Source organism: Chelonoidis abingdonii, chromosome 13 (genome assembly GCF_003597395.2).
Source record: "Chelonoidis abingdonii isolate Lonesome George chromosome 13, CheloAbing_2.0, whole genome shotgun sequence".
Classification (NCBI taxonomy): Eukaryota; Metazoa; Chordata; order Testudines; family Testudinidae; genus Chelonoidis; species Chelonoidis abingdonii.
In genome coordinates, this window is record NC_133781.1 from 5,369,151 (window position 1) to 5,385,715 (window position 16,565).

At 47.1% G+C, this 16,565-nt stretch overlaps 1 long non-coding RNA gene across 1 annotated transcript in view; it reads left to right on the top strand.

Moving 5' to 3' along the window:
• The window catches only part of LOC142047690 (uncharacterized), a 459,131-nt gene that overhangs the window by 184,195 nt on the left and 258,371 nt on the right, over positions 1 to 16,565 (top strand). The window lies entirely within an intron of this gene.

Here is a 16,565-nt window from a genome sequence, read left to right on the forward strand (position 1 = left end):
ACCATGAAATGTATATTATGCTGTATTTCCCAATTTCATTACATGTATGTGATGGGTTGGATCACAGAAACCCCCTTGGGAGCTGCCACCCGATGTGCCAAGACTACTTCTATCCCTGTTTTCCCTGCCAGCTCAGGACTCCAGCACCCTGTCTTGCTGAGCCAGACACTTCCGTCTGCTCCAACAAAGGCCCAGGGTCTGAATTACTTGCCCCAAAGCTGCAGGTTTACCTGAAAACAGCTCACAGAAGTGTGTTTGTCTTTAGCACTCAGATGCCCAACTCCCAATGGGGTCTAAACCCAAATAAATCCATTTTACCCTGCTTAAAGCTGATAGAGAGATATGCACAGTTGTTTGCTCCCCCAGGTATTAATGCATCCTGTAACGAATTGATTAATGATTAATGATTTCACCATAAACTTACATATAGACTTGTGTTAAGGAATGTTCCTTTGTGTATTTGCCACTACTTTTATGTGTAATTAGCAACAGGAATAGCCCATCTTTTCATATTTGTTTTGGAAACAAGTCGTTGTGTGTTTCTCTGTTAGATATGAAGACACTGAAAAATAATTTTATAGAAACACTGACGGTGACCAACAGCAGTTTATAAAAAAAAGTATGGTGATTGTTTGAGATCAATGGGTGACCTGATAGTGAGTTTGACTACATAGAAAAAAACCAGTCATGACCTTATTATTGAATTCTGGACCAAGATCTGTCAGTATCCGCTGTGGGCATCCATGTCGAACAATCATTTTGTACACGCTCTTTGCCACCTCAGATGCTGACTTACTTCTAAGTGGAAAGGCTTCCACCCACCTTGAAAGATAATCTATGGCTGTCGGTATATACTGGTATCCATCCTTTGTTACTGGTAATGGTCCTATTAAATCCATTCCCACCAATTCCCAGATCTGAGTGACCTACATATAAGGATACCAGTTACAGTCATACTACACGCGTTTCTTACTAAATGTTCTCAATAAACCCATATGTCATAAGCAGAGTACACAATGTAATATAGTTACAACAGCCATAGAATCAGAATGTAAATCCCACTTTTAAATACAGAAGTGTAGCAGAGTGGCTACCCCGCTCCTAAAATAGAAGGGTTAAAAGCAGCCCTGGAGAGGCCTGTGCCTGGAGATGGCTGGTTGGGGAAGCAGCCACAGCTGGGCCACACCCCAATCAGGCCACAGCTGGCCTGTATAAAAAAGCTGTGAGCCAGAGGCCAAACAGTCTCTCTCTGTGTTCAGAGAGAGAAAGGCCTGGCTTCAGGGAGCTTAACCAAGTCCCTAGAGTGGAGCAGGGCTGGGGAAAGGCCAAGGGATCTGGGGAGCTCTGGCCTAGGAAAGCCCCAGGCTGCCATCCTAGGGTAAGGCCAATGGGGCACTTGGGTTGTAGAAGGCAGCTCATGGGTAGGCAAGGCAGAGACAGCAGGTCTGAACCCCCTTGTCTGTGATGAGTGGCTTATCCTGCAGTCTGCCCCAGGGAGTGGGGCTAGATAGTGACTGGCAGTAGCCCAGACTGAGGTGAGGTGGGGTTAGTGGGTGGGGGTTCCCCTGGGTGAGGACACCCAGAACCAGAGAGTGTGAGGGTATTCCCAGGGGGGCAGCAATCCAGAGGAAGGGACACTGGGGTCTGGGACAGACACAGGGGTCTAGTGGTAATGGATCACCGGACAACGGGGGGCGCTCTGATGGCTGGAGAGCTAATTCCCGAGACAACCAGCAGGAGGTGCCACAGGGGTGAGTCTGCACTGCTACAAGAAAAGAGAGAGAACTAGAAAACAAACAAACAAAAAGAAGTACAGGAATGGGTTATGGAAAACAATACAAGAGTAAAGCTGAAGAAATATCCCCAGCCAGTGCAAAGGTGCATTAGAGGTAATTGCTGCACTATTCTGTGCCACTTGTGTGCATTGGACTCATTTCAAAATCAAAGCCTCATTGTATTGCAGAAATAACAATGGATAATGATAAACAATAATGTGTCTGATTCCAAAATTCACCTTTATGCTTTTCAAGGTGGTATCCAGATTTAATTCCCTTTCCTCTTTCTGGCAAGTCAGACATTGTGCAACTTGTTTTTGATGGAACAATATGATGACATTAACATTTTGTTATGGAAATAGTATTGCAAGGGAACAGAGTTCACATTTGCACACCAAATATATTTTTGTTTCTTTTATACGTTCTGAACTTCTATTTCTATTGTAAATAGCATTCTTCAGGATTTAGTTTCATTACTTTAAATACGCAACTAGCAATGTCTTTTGTCATCCCTGGCCAATAGTATTTTGATGTCACATATTCCTCGTTTTGAATATTCCTAGATGTCCACCCAACAGACTGTCATGATACTTTTCAAAGAGTTGCAGGGCTTCTTTCATGGTATACACAACGACAACTTTTTTCCCTTTTGCAGAATGGAACAATGTCCCTTCTGTTGATCATAGAAGATGGAGCACGGACGATGCTCGGGGCACTGGGCCAGATTAATTGTTGGGCCCTCACCCTGTCCATTGGCTGCACCACCTCTGGCCCTATCCCTTTCGTCCTCTTTCCCGGAATCTCAGCCATGTTCCACCTAGGCTCCCCACCATTTTGCCTGCCCCACAACTCCTTCGCTCATTTCCCACCCACCCCGCTCTCCCACACAGCCCCAGGACTGGAGAAGCTCTGTCCCTGTGTCACGGCCCCAGGGCTGTACCAGGGAGTGAGAGCTCCTCCAGTCCCAGGGCTGCGGAGGGGGTTTGGATGCTGTGGGTCTTTAGGGGACCAGGAGCAGGGTGCTGTGGATTCTCCTGCCCCACCAGGCACTTCTGCTGGAGATGGAGTCTGGCATAAGGGCTTCCCCTGCTGCCCCATGACTTCTGCCAGGGCTGTGGTAGGGGCAATGTGTTGCACTTAAACCATGACTGGTTATTTGCAAAGCCATTCATTAATTATAAGGCATATGCCTATCAAAGACATCTATATACAGTATGGCTCATAATGCCTTGAGTACAAGGGGGGAATTTCAGTGTATAGTTAGAAATTTTTGCTCATTGAACGTATAATGATTGTTGTTGGTGCTTGCAGCAGATTGGATAACATACTTAAGAAATGAAGCAAAGTCATAGGGGTTTATACTCATTTCTCATGTAACTGCACAATGCATTTGTTGCACCACTGGCATAGATAGCAAAGGAGATTTTCTGGAAAATTTTAATAAAACTAGAGATCCCAGTTCCAGTCCCATTGAAGGTAAGGTTAACACTCCAAATAATCCCAGTGTTGGGACATCAGGACCATCACTTACAGACTGAAGTTTCCAGTGTAATGTATCAGTGTTATCTTAAAGTATTCTTTGCCTTCAAAGAAAAGTTGACAGCAAATTGACGCAGGTTCAGTCTGCCTGCTTTATTCATTCCTTCAGAATATGTGCTACTCCTTAGGTATGTCAAAACATTGGCAATTTTTTCCTCAAAAGATTTCCCTGAGAATTGTTTACAAGAGAAAACAGTTACTGAAGTGCAAACATGGCATATCAACCCATATAAGACTCAAAGTTGGGTTAGAAGGTATGAGATGTACATTGCAGATCTATAAGCAGGGTAAACCTAAATCAACAATGCCTCATTCATAGGCCAGTCACAAGACAGACATAAACAAATTTCAGGCATGTGCATAATTTTGAAGTATTTGTGGCTTGCAAATTGTGGCTGTATTCGATCAACGCAGATCGAATGTTATCAGAGATAAGGAGATCACCTACAAGATTGTAACCATGTATAGACATAGAGACTCAGGACAGTAAATGTAACAGCACAAAAATGTCAATTAAAAAAAGAAAACACAAGCAGAGTTGCTTGAAGATAATGGGGTCTGAAAACAAGCAATTAATATAATATTTAATAACATATGGAGATATACCTATCTCATAGAACTGGAAGGGACCTTGCAAGGCCATTGAGTCCAGTGCCCTGCCTTCACTAGCAGGACAAAGTACTGTCTCTAACAGGGTTCTGCCCCCCTTATCTGTAAATGGCCCCCTTAAAGATTGAACTCATAATGCAGGCCAATGCTCAAACCACTGAGCTATCCCTCCCCACCATGGGAACACATGGAAACATTCTTCTTACTTACCATTATGTGTGTTGTAGAGGTAATTTTTTGCTTGGTGGAACTTTTTGGGAGAAAAGAATTTTCTGAAATTCTGAAGAATCTGAAATAAAGAAACCCCTATAACATACACATATCAGTATCAGCTCATTCTCAGCTATCCCGTTAATCGATCATTTTACTGTAAATTAACTAATCAATCCTAACATAATGTTACTTGACTATCTAACAAATTAGATCTCACCACCAGACAGAGACCACACAGATAAACAATAGAGAAATGGGTAGCAATAAATAACTCACCATGATTACAGGCATGCAAACCATTTAAGAAATGATTATACAGTTATTGTAAAGATTCTTGATTATTCAGGCAGTTAGCCAGGAAGACCCTTAGTATTTGTGTACTTTTACCAGATTTGCCCATTTATTGGGGTTACTTGTCTGGGTTTTTCCACCCTGATAATTATACTAATGTTGTAAAGCACCCCCCTTTCACTACTAAGGCCTTGGCTACACTTGCAAGTTGCAGCGCTGTTGATGGGGTTACAGCACTGCAACTCACTCGCTGTCCACACTTACAAAGCACAGCCAGCGCTGCAACTCCCTGGCTGCAGCGCTGGCTGTACTCCTGCTCAGCTTTGGGTATAGCGAATCCAGCGCTGGTGATGCAGCGCTGCTCATCAGGTGTGGACACTAACCAGCGCTGTAATTGGGCTCCAGGGTATTAGGAGGTATCCCAGCATACCTTTTCAGCCTCTCGGGTCACGTTACGCTCAGCATTCTGCGGGCGCCAGGTGCCCCACCTTTAAATGCCCGGGAATTTTAAAAAATACCCTTCCTGTTTGTTCGCCAGGCGTGGAGTGAATAATCATTCACTGACCCATGCGCTCCCTCCCCAAAGAGCCCCAGCATGGACCAATGCGAGCTGCAGACCTCACAGTGTTGGGTGAGGAAGCTGTGCAGTCACAATGCGCTTCCAGCGTAGAAACTATGATCACTACAGGCCAAGTACAAGTCATCAAGCATAGGGGCCATGGTATGGGACGCTGTGGCAGTGCAGTGTTCAAGTAAAGGGCTCGAGTGCCTATTGCAAGACTAGAGGAGACGGCGCTCAGGCTCGCCCACAGACTGCCGTATTTTAACAACGAGGCTGGATGCGATACTTGGATGACCCACTGCAATCCGAGGATAGATGACACTCAGAGGAGGAAGAGTGGGGAGGGTTAGAGGAAACGAGAGTGACAGTGGAACCCGGAGTCCAGAGCGCTGCAGCCGAGGAATCTTCAGCAGCAGCAGTCAGAGAAGTAGCCATTCGCAGCGTGGAAATTGGTAGGAAAACAACAGGAGACTGTTCCTGGTAAGAAGTGTGTTTATTGTAAAGGATGAAATGTTTTGGGAGGAGGGGTTGGTTATGCTGCTCAAGCATGCATAAGTGGAATAGCCATTGTTTGGTCTATCACGCGGGTAAGCCTCGTAATCTCTGCAAAGTTTCAGCAGAGTGTGGGAATGTTCCGAGTTTATAGGACAGCAATGTTGTCCAGTCAGGCTAACGCGTCGAGCCACTGTGCGTGAGGGGTGGGGAGACCATGCGCCACAGGCAGCTGCATAGGACCAGGGCGGAACCATAGCTGTAGAACCCTCCTGCTCTCCAGGTGACCAGAACAGCGAGATATTGGGAGATAAATCCTGTGGAAATGCAGGGATAAAGATCAGTGCAGTACCCTACTGTTCTTTGCTTTCCCCCAATGCACAGAAACCCCAAGTGATCCAAGTCAAGCGCCCATTCAGGTGAACCACGTGGGCAAGATGGCTCCCAGGAGTAACTGTCTGGCAGATGTGGTAGGGTTCAGTTGCAGTATCCCTAGTGCTACTGCTTTCCCAGCACAGAAACCCAGTGATTCCGAGTCAGCAGCCCCCCTTCGGTGAGCGCGTGTGCAAGCTGGCTCGGAGTAACTGCGTGGTATGTGGGTAGGTCAGTGCAGTACCCAGCTGGTACTGCTTTCCCCAATGCAAGAAACCATGATCCTGAGGTACCCATTCTTGCTGCTGTGCTTGTGCTCTGGGTCTATCTCGTATGTGAAAATGATGGTACAATAGTCTACAACCCTTGGATGTGATATAACAATGACTCTGTATATAGTGTTCTTATTCTCTGTTTTTTAAGTGTCTGAATCCACTGCATTTCACGGACTTCTGAAGTGCAGAGTTTACGCGAAAGCCAGAAAAGTAAAGAAGAGCTAGTGAACAGTTATATCTGTATTCCGGACATAATAAGAGGCTGCAGGAAGGAGGGAAACAGAAGCAGGAAAAAAGAAAGGCTAACAGAAGAGGAATTGGCTGTAAGAGACGACACAACCGGGTGATAAGCGCCTGGCGCAACGCGACTGTATGCGAGTCATTGGTACAGCATCAGGAGACACATGGCTACCTTCTTGTCCCATACCAAAGCTCTCTCCGTTGTGCCCACTGTTGTTCTCAAACCCCTTCCCAGTCCTGTTCTACCAACACCAACGGCCCCACAACCTTTACGTTACCTACAGCCTGAATACGACCTCCTATCCATCTAACCCCTCACCATAGCATAGTAATCCGAAGTCCGCAGGCATTACACGCATCCGGCAGCAATATCAATCTAAACTCCGCAATTCTACCTGTCCCCCTGCGGTTCTGTCCTTTTTTTAATATAGGATTTTGTCTTTTACGGTTTTACTTAAAGAAAGTAAACATAAGTGTACCACAAGGGAAAAGCAGCGCATGCAATATGTAACGACTGATATCACTCCTGATGCAGGCACCAAACCTTACTGTTTGCTTTCAGCCGTCAAATTGCTCCCTAATGCATCCTAATCCTGTAACGCTTGCTGGCCTCTCTATTAGCCTTCTGGCTGTGCAAATAACCTCCAGGACTGAACTCGGAGGTCCATTCGTCCAGTGTTCACCCTCCCTTCACAAATATTATGGAGGGTACGCACGAGATTAACCAGGGGATCTCTTTCCCCAAGTTAGCTTCCGTAAAGACCCTCCAGTAGGCTTTTAAAAACGGCTAAAGACTTCAGCAGTCATTTCGCACCGGCTCACTGTAGTTGAACCGTCTTGCTTCTGTCAAGCTGTCCTGTATATTGCTTCATGACAACGGCATTAACGGGTAAGCTGGGATCTCCACAGGATCAAAATGAGACATTTCAAACTCAACCACTGTTGTCTTCTGTCCTGGGAAAAATCCAGCTGCAGCTTCTGACAGGCCATGTCCAAAAAGATGCGTGCATATGCACCTTTCCAGCCAGCCTGTAGTAGATGTAGTAAACGCCCACGGTGTCCACAGCGCCTGGAAACCGTAGAGAAATTACCCCTTCCGATTAACGTCACTCGGATGCGCTGGGGGGTGGCAGAACAGGATACTGCGTCCGCTATATCGACCTCAAGTTAGGTGAAAGCATTTTGTGCAAAGCCATCCGAATTGCCGCACATTCAGAGTCACCTTCTCTAGCAGATCCTTAATGGCCATGCAAATTCATCACATATGTCCAGACGTCGAGCTTCACTCAATGGTTCGGCGACGATGGTAGCTGTCTGGATGTGCAGCTCAGACGCACTAGCCACCGCTCTCACTGCAGGCAGCTCTGTCTCAGTGTCGTTGTGCTCGGGTTGGGGTGAGACTCAGCCACAGTCCCATGAATGTTTCTCTCCGAAGTTCTGCAGCCACTGCTCGTCACCATACTTGCAGAAGATTGATCCCACACTCAGTGCTTGTTCCTGACCAAAGGTGGCGTTCCATGCTGCTGAGCACGTATCCGTATTGCAGAAGCATTTAGTGTCAGGAGCATCAGCCGAATCTATTAGTCGTCTGAACTCCTCACTGTCCTTGGAGCTGAAGGAATAGCTCAACTGCAAACGTGATGTGTTGGGCACTATCATAGCACAGTCTCAGTCAGCTCGGCGCCTTTTCTATGAAATCACGCGAGCAGATCACAGTGGCACAACGGCGCAAGGGAAGCATGCAACAGGCGCGTTGGGACAGGAAGCGGAATGACCCGCACCCTTCCGTCCCCTTCCCACAACCCACAGCGCCAAAATGGGACGAGGTGCCCTGTGGGATAGCTGCCCACAATGCACCACTCCCAACAGCGCTGCAACTGCTGCAAATGTGGCCACACTGCAGCGCTGGTAGCTGTAAGTGTAGCCACACTGCAGCGCTGGTCCTACACAGCTGTACAACCACAGCTGTAACTCCCAGCGCTGCACATTTCCGAGTGTAGCCAAGCCCTAACAGTATTGCTGTAAAACCTTTATTTTTAAGGCACAACTCTCAACTCCTTATTGCACAGTTCTACAGGTATTCTAAGCAAGATTCTTAACAGAAGGTTAACAAATATTCTATAAGAGAGAGAGGCCTTGCTAACGGAACTTAGTCTGAAAAAGAAAAAGAGAGCTTGCGCAGCTCTGTGCCTAATTTTCCCTACTCCACAGCAACTACTCAACAATTAACATGTGATTAGGGTCACGTGCTGCCTGCGTTTGTTCAACAATTTGTGACCAGCTTTGCCCGTTATTTTGGGGTATGCTCATTTATTAGGGTTACTCTTTTGGAGGGGGAGTGGTTGTGTAATTCTATCAATGTGCTGGTTGTGTGCCCAATGGAATGAGTCAAACAGCATTTTCAATCTGACACCTTTATTTGTCCCAGATTTAGCATGTCCCTATGCCCACTCTTACATCACAATTGTACCGGTAGTAACTCACTTGATGAGCAAACCCGAGTATTTTGGGGCACTACAGGGATCTGTAGCTTAGGTAAAAGAAGCATTGCTGCAGAATAAATGTGGAAGATACAAAGGCAAGAGTAAAGTTATTTATGGACTAATAGTGATAACTACTCAAGGAGAGCTTAAACAAAATAAGTTACATTATTAAAGGTTAATACCTGAGGTAGAAAAGGAAACAGAGAGGGAAAACGAAGGATCTCACCCACTCCAGGAAGCTTGAATTCATGAGGCTTCCCAGGTTATGGTGGTAGCTCAGAGTCTAGGATCATTCAGGAGTAGATGAAACCCCAGTGGAATTGAGGCAGAATTTGGGTCTATGCACACATCAGAAAACTTACTGGAGCGTGAGTAGATGGTTTTGTAGAGAAAATACAATGGTTCGGGGAGGACACTAGATTTGTTTATGGGTAAGCTGATGACTCAAGGAATTTCTTTAGCCTAGACAATAGTGTCTGTTACAGCTATCCCCCTATTCCATTTTGTTTCTTACAGCTGTCCCCATACTCCATTTTGTTTTTGTTCTCCTGTGGCCTCCCCTCCCTGGCTGTTAAGTTGTTTACCAGGGCCACTGCCCTTCTCAAAGGGAGGGCCCCTTAGTTGTTTACAAGAGCCATTGAGCCCTCTCAAAAGGATGGCCACTTGTGCTAAGTGGGACCACTGCCCTGTTCAAAGGTTAGTCCTGTTATCACCTGTTAAACCTGGCTCGTGTAGGGTAGAAATATCCAAGCTGCAAGACTATTCTGTTTTAAAATCCTGGGCATGATCATAGCCTCATGTGCTTTGATCACCGACTGCACAGGACTCTGCCCACAGTCATCTTGCGCACCAGCACGTTTGTCCCTTGCCGCTTCCTCCCTGTGACAGAGAGCCTATCAGAAGTTGGTGGCAAAACTGCTGAGTTTGCCTTTAAAAACCAGACATTTTTAAACACTAAAGAATCAGAAAGGTTCCTGCCATTGCGCCCTGGCTGATCAGCCAGCGGGTTCTGGGGGTACCTTTTCTAGCTCTCATTTTATTTATTGAGCATACCCCGTTTTATGAACCCCCCCCACTGAAAGAATTGAAAATTACTTGCTGAAGATATCTCAACTGATTATTGAGACCATACCTAGCCTCTGATGTTCTTGTTGCTTTACCTCTGCTGCTTCTTGAGGCTGGTAAGAATCCCTCTGTATGAAACTTCTCTAATACTTTCATTTTTAGTTATTTAGCTCTGGCTCTGTCCCCCCAGCACACAACTCAAGCTAAACTTGGTCTCGTGTCTTAAAACCTCTCCTCAAACTCGCCGCACTTTGCTGCTAAAAAGTTTGTGCCGCTGCTAAGCTCTGCTCCTGTCGCTTTGCCTGGGAGCTCTCTACTTACCACTGTACACTGCGCACCACCATCTCTGGCATTATACCACTCTGCCCTCTGTAACTTCCCCATAGACATAAGGTGCACCATGGTTGTTTTTTATTTAATAATTATAGTTTGTTAAGATTACAGAGCGTTAAGTTTCCACTCGCTTGTCATTATAGTTGCTGATTCTGTGCTTCTATAGTTGCTGTGTAGAGTTTGCTAGAATGTGATATTTTGTTGTTTTGCCTAGTTGTTGGTTAAATTAGATAAGGTTTTGCTACCTTCTCCCTCTGATAACTGTCTGTTTTCCCCACGCTCCAACCCCCCGTTGCGTTCTTCGCATGTCCTCTCGTTACAACTCCTGCTGCCACCGAACTCCCAAACCCACTTGCTGTTTTCCCCCTGTATAACTTTGTCTGTTTCCCACGCATATCTCCCCCCCATGTTGCTTAAAACCTCTCTCAGCCCATTGTCTTAACCGTTGGCAGGGCTTCAAAGGTGCTTCGCTGCTCAGCCGCACTCTCCCTCATCAGTTGCACTAATCATTCACTCCCCCCCGCCCTCCTGTTCTTAACCCAGCTTTTAGGTCAACTCTTGCTATCACAGCCTTCACAAATTAAGTCAGTATTTCTACATTGCAATAATTTCACTTATCACCATATCCTGATATCTTTTATTACCATATAATACATTGTGTTCACATGTATATAAGGCCACCAACCACTTAATACATTCTATCTAAGATTGTTAACCATTTATATAGAAACTACCATTTTATTTTCATTTCTTTTGGTACGTTTTGCATTCCAACACATGATCTAGAGTTGTTCCTATATAAATGTTGAGTTGCATTAGACTGTACTTGTATCCATTGTTGCTGAACCCTTACTTACCACCACTGTTAGAACTCCCAACACTGTTAATAAGAAGAACCCCCCATCATTGTCGATTGTAAAACACCCTATACACCCCATCCAATGTATTTATGTCATTCCCACCACTTCTTTTTCCTTTAATAAAGAAATTAATTGGCACCCACTGTGTGTAATTGGTCCCACAAGATCATACCTGCTGGCAGGAACAAAATAGGAGCTGATCCCTTCTAACTAGGCTGGGTTCCTTCAGGGCATAACAGTGAAATTGGACTGCTTTCAGTATTTTTTGGATATCAAGGTTTCACTACAAATTGGTGATGCTGAGCTGGGTGTGTGCAGCATAGGTTCATTACATCTGGAGCACAGATCTCTCCCAATGATGCCATTGTTCCTAGCTTTTTGGACCGCAGAGTTTCTGAGTGCGCATCTCTTTTTCCCATTCTATATGCTAATAAACGATATTGGTTGTCCCATCTTTCATGCAGATGAGATATGGGAAGTGACCTCTTTCTCCATCAGTTAGCTAATTGGATGAGTTGCCACACTTTAATGCAGATGAGGATAGGGGAAGTTGCCTGAAACTTTGTCACCAGGGATCTAGGTTGGTCTCACACCACCACTTTCATGAAGTTTTTCTCTGTTTTGGTATACAAGCGGGGGGGGGGGGCAGGGTGAGGGGTGTCCTTTCATGAGTCAGACAGACTGCATACTGTGTCCTAGTTCCCCAAGAAGACAGGTATTATCTGTGACTGCAGAGGTCTTAACAGGGCATTGAGCATGAAATGATCTTTAACAATATGTTGTGACCACTTACATTAAAGAAATCCATTCCATCTTGGTTTAGGAGAGAGACCACTGATTGACCAATAGGAATTTGGTGTTGCAGATCCCCATAGTGCAATTATTTTTTCTTCTCCGTTGTCCGTGCACTTTTATTTTGGTGAGTTTTGCATACAGATGCAGAAATGTGGACTTGCACATCCAAAAGTTCTGCAGCCATTGGTCATGAGCCCAAGCCTTCATTGATGCAGGAGATTTTTGCCCTTGGGAAGGCTGTAAGATGACGCCATATAATACACTTACTGAATATTTGTGAATCAGTTTCTACACACAAGCAATGACAGGTAAACATGGGACTGTAAGGGCTGAATTCATAGGCAAGATAAATGCAGCAAAAGGCAATCCTAAAATTTGTGAACTGTTATGAGACTTCACATAGACAAATAGTTATAAGAGACTCTTAAATACTCAAATGTGTGATGCAGAGTTTGATGGAATCTAGGGAAATTATTTCACTGCATCAAGTTTCCTGTAGCAGTAAAATAGCACTGGGGCAACAAGTTTTTATATTTTTTGGTGGCGTCCAGACAAGGTCCAAGGGAGTTTTGCTGTGGGAGGGGGTTTGGGGTCAGTACTGGATTTACAATGGTGCCAATGGCGCCGTGGCACCAGGCTCACCCTGGGAAGGGGCCCATTACAGACACCTCTAACCCATCCACATAGCCGGGTCTGGCCGCTCGCCTGGGGCAGTCCAGCACACAGGCCTTGCTGTGTGAGCAGCTGTCAGCCAGCAGGTTCCACTTGCCTGTAGGGGGGTCATCACCCAGCAGCTGGGGACCACCATTCAGGCTTTGCAGGGCTGCTGGCCATGGGGCCAATGGGTGTGGTGGGTGGGCAGGGTGAGATCTCGGGAGTCACATCCCAGGGATCTGCCCCGCTCCCCAACACTGCTCCAGCTCTGAGCTGTCTCTTCTGCCTGGGACCTGTGGGGCCCCACCTGCCTCCCCGGGGGAAGAGTCACCTGGGACTGGTGCAGAGGCTGGGCCAGTCTTAGCCAGTCAGAGGGGACAGTTCTGAGGCAGCGGGGCTCAGGTGGGTCCTGCCAGGCATGTGGGTCCTGAGGGAGCCTGACCTGGATAGGCTCTGCTCCTGCTTCAGCCTGGCTGATTGCACCACTCCAAGGGGCTGGACTTATCCTGCCCCAGAACCAGCTCTGGCTGTGCTGATGGCTCAGCCTGGCAGACACAGTCACCTCCCATCAGGGCCGGCTACTGGGGTCAGGGGTTGGGGTGTGGGAAAGTAGGTCTCTAGTGGGTCTGGGGAGGTGCTGGGCAATGAGAGGTGGGGAGATCTGTGTGTGCCAGGGTGCTGAGAAGTGTGGGAGATCTGTGCGGGACACTGTGCAGTTGTGGAGGTGGGGGGCACTGGGCAGTGAGGGGATCTATGGGGGCCCTCTGGGCAGGGAGGTGCAGGGTGCTGTGCAGTTGTGGGAGGGCTGTGGGGGGTGTTCAGCTAGGGGGACACTGGGCAGTGAGAGGATTTACGGGGGAGTTCTGGGTGGTGGGGATTGTGCTGGCCATAGTGGTCTGTGGGAGGGTACTGGGCATGGGGGTTTGAGGTTTGTGGGGGTCTCTGGGTGGTGTGGCACTGGGTGTAGAGAGCCAGAGGGGTACTGGGCAGGGGTCTAGCAAGGTGCAGCATGGGCCCACCCCCAAGCAGAAGCACTATGGCAGTGAAGGGCCGGGCTGGGCAGTGTGCATCTGGCAGCTCCCGGTTTGTAAACAGTGCCCTTGTCCTGGGCTGGGTGGAGTGGGGCTGTCCCTGCTGTGCCATGACCCATCTCCCATTGCCCCCGCCCAGCCCCTCGCTCTGAGGATTCCACCCCCCTGCCCCATATCCCCATGGGGGCTCACAAATATGTTTAGCATCAGGCCCTCAAAAGGTTAATCTGGTCCTTTTTGGGGTGCAGGCTCTGGGATGGAGTTGGGGGACAGGAGGGTTGCAGGCTATGGGGAGTTTGAGTGAGGGGTGCAGGCTCTGCCCTGGGGCGGGGGATTGGGGTACAGGAGGGGGTGCAGACATGTGGGCTCTGGGAGGGAGTTCACAACTCAGCACATTATATAAGAGAAAGAAGCTGCAGTGATTTCATATAGATATAGAAACTGATAGACTCTTACATGTTCAAAATGTGTAATGCAGAGTTGGAGGGAGGGAGGGAGGGAGGGAGGGAGTGTCTGTACAACACTGGTATAAGACTGAGGGCTTGGCTACACTTGAGAGTTGCAGCGCTGGTGGTGGCTTTACAGCGCTGCAACTTACTCACCGTCCACACTGGCAAGCCACATACAGCGCTGTATCTCCCTGGCTACAGCGCTGGTTGTACTCCACCTCAACAAGAGGAATAAAGACTATAGCACTGTTGATGCAGCGCTGCCCCGCCAGTGTGACCACCAAAAGCGCTGTTATTGGCCTCCAGAAGTATTTGGCAGTATCCCAGAATGCCTGTTCTAGCCACTCTGCTCATCAGTTCGAACTTTACTGCCTTGGCCTCAGGTGACCAACTGTCAGACCCACCCTTTAAATTCCTCAGGAATTTGAAAAATCTCCTTCCTGTTTGCTCAGCCAGGTGTGGAGTGCAATCAGTGAATCTTTCCAGGTGACCATGCCTCCATGCGCTAAATGAACCCCAGCATGGAGCAATGGTGAGTTGATGGACCTCATCAGTTTTTGCGGGGAGGAAGCTGTGCAGTCCCAGCTGCACTCCAGCCATAGGAATTATGATACCTATGGGCAGATATCAAGGACCATGATGGAAAGGGGCCATCACCGGGACATGCTGCACTGCAGGGTTAAAGTGAAGGAGCTGTGGAGTGCCTACTGCAAAGCCTGTGAGGGAAACCACCGCTCTGGTGCTGCCCCCAAGACCTGCAGTTTCTACAAAGAGCTGGACGCGATACTTGCGGGTGATCCCACCTCCATTCCAAGGACCACCATAGACACTTCAGAATGGGGTGAGGAGGAGGAGGAGGAAAGCGAGAGTGAGGGTACTGGGGTGGGGAGGAGACACCCCGGAGTCCCTGAAGGCATGCAGCCAGGAGCTCTTCTCAAGCCAGGAGGAAAGTAGCCAGTCGCAGCAGCCAGGACTTGGTGGAGGACAAACAGAGGAGTGGGTTCCCAGTAAGCGGCTTTACTGTTCGACCTCATATTTAGCTTGTGGTCCGACTATAACCCCTAGATCTCTTTCTGCCATACTCCTTCCTAGACAGTCTCTTCCCAGTCTGTATGTGTGAAACTGATTTTCCTTCCTAAGTGATCACTTTGCATTTGTCTTATTAAACTCAATTTGAGTTACCTCGACCATTCTACCATATGCAACATTTGAATTTTGACCTCGTCTCCAAAGCAAGATTGCAATCCCTCCTCAGATTTGGTATCGTCGTGCAACACTTATAAGCGACTTTCTAGCCAACATATAAGTCGTTGATGAGATATTGAACAGACCCGGTCCAAAACAGACCCTGCGGAACCCCACGTGTTATACTCCAGCAGGATGGGAGCCATAATACTACTCTCTGAGTATGTTATCAGCCAGTTCACTCCACCACCTTATAGTAGCCCCATCTAAATGTATTTTGCCTATTATCGATAAGGATATCATGCGAGACCATATCAAATGCCTTACTAAGTCTAGGTATAACCACATCCACCGCTTCTCCTTATCCACAAGGCTCGTTATCCTATCAAAGAAAGCTATCAGATGGTTTGATACAATTGTTCTTTACAAATCCATGCTGGCTATTCCCTATCACCTTACCACCTCCAGGTATTGCAGGATCCTTAATTAGTTGCCCATTATCTCCCTGGCACAGAAGTTAAACTAACTGTCTGTAGTTCCTGGGTTGTTTTTATTTCCTTTTTATAAATGGGCAGTATATTTGCCCTTTTCATCTTCTCTGGAATCTCTCCATCTCCCATGACTTTGCAAGATAATACTAGAGGCTCAGATACCTCCTCTATTAACTCTTGAGTATCTAGATGCATTTCATCAGGCCTGGTGACTTGCAGGCATCTAACTTTTCTAAGTTATTTTTAACTTGTTCTTTTTTTTTGATCTTCTAAACCTACCCCCTTCCATAAGCATGTCATGTCAGCTCCATACTGCCTTCTTCAACATCCAGGTTCCACACCACCAGTTGTCCTCCAGCACCTGTTATGTTCCCATCAGCCTGAGAACTCGACTCTTACCTCTGCACTACGCCATGACCAATAGAGAAAGCCATCCTGAACTGCAGCAATCTTGCACAGCACTCCAGAGAGGACATATGCAAATCTGTGATTGTACATCCCCACTCACCCTGCCCTTTTCTGATTCCAAAAAAGTTGTGTTTTCTTCAATAAAGTAATTTTCTTTCAATAAATGAATTGGCTTGAAAACAGTCTTTATTATTGCAGAAAGTTAAAGATACCTTAGCCCAGGAAAGAAACAGGACTGCAAATCAGCTTAACAAACACAGATTCCTACAACATTGAACCACTACACTTCACTCCCGTGCAAGGCACCAAACATTACTGTTGGTTTTCAGCCTCAAATTCCTCCCTCAGGCATCCCTAATTCTTGCAGCCCTGTGCTGGGCTCTCTAAACCCGCTGCTCTCTGGCTGTGCAAATTCAGCTCCAGGCTTGAACCTCGGAGTCCAG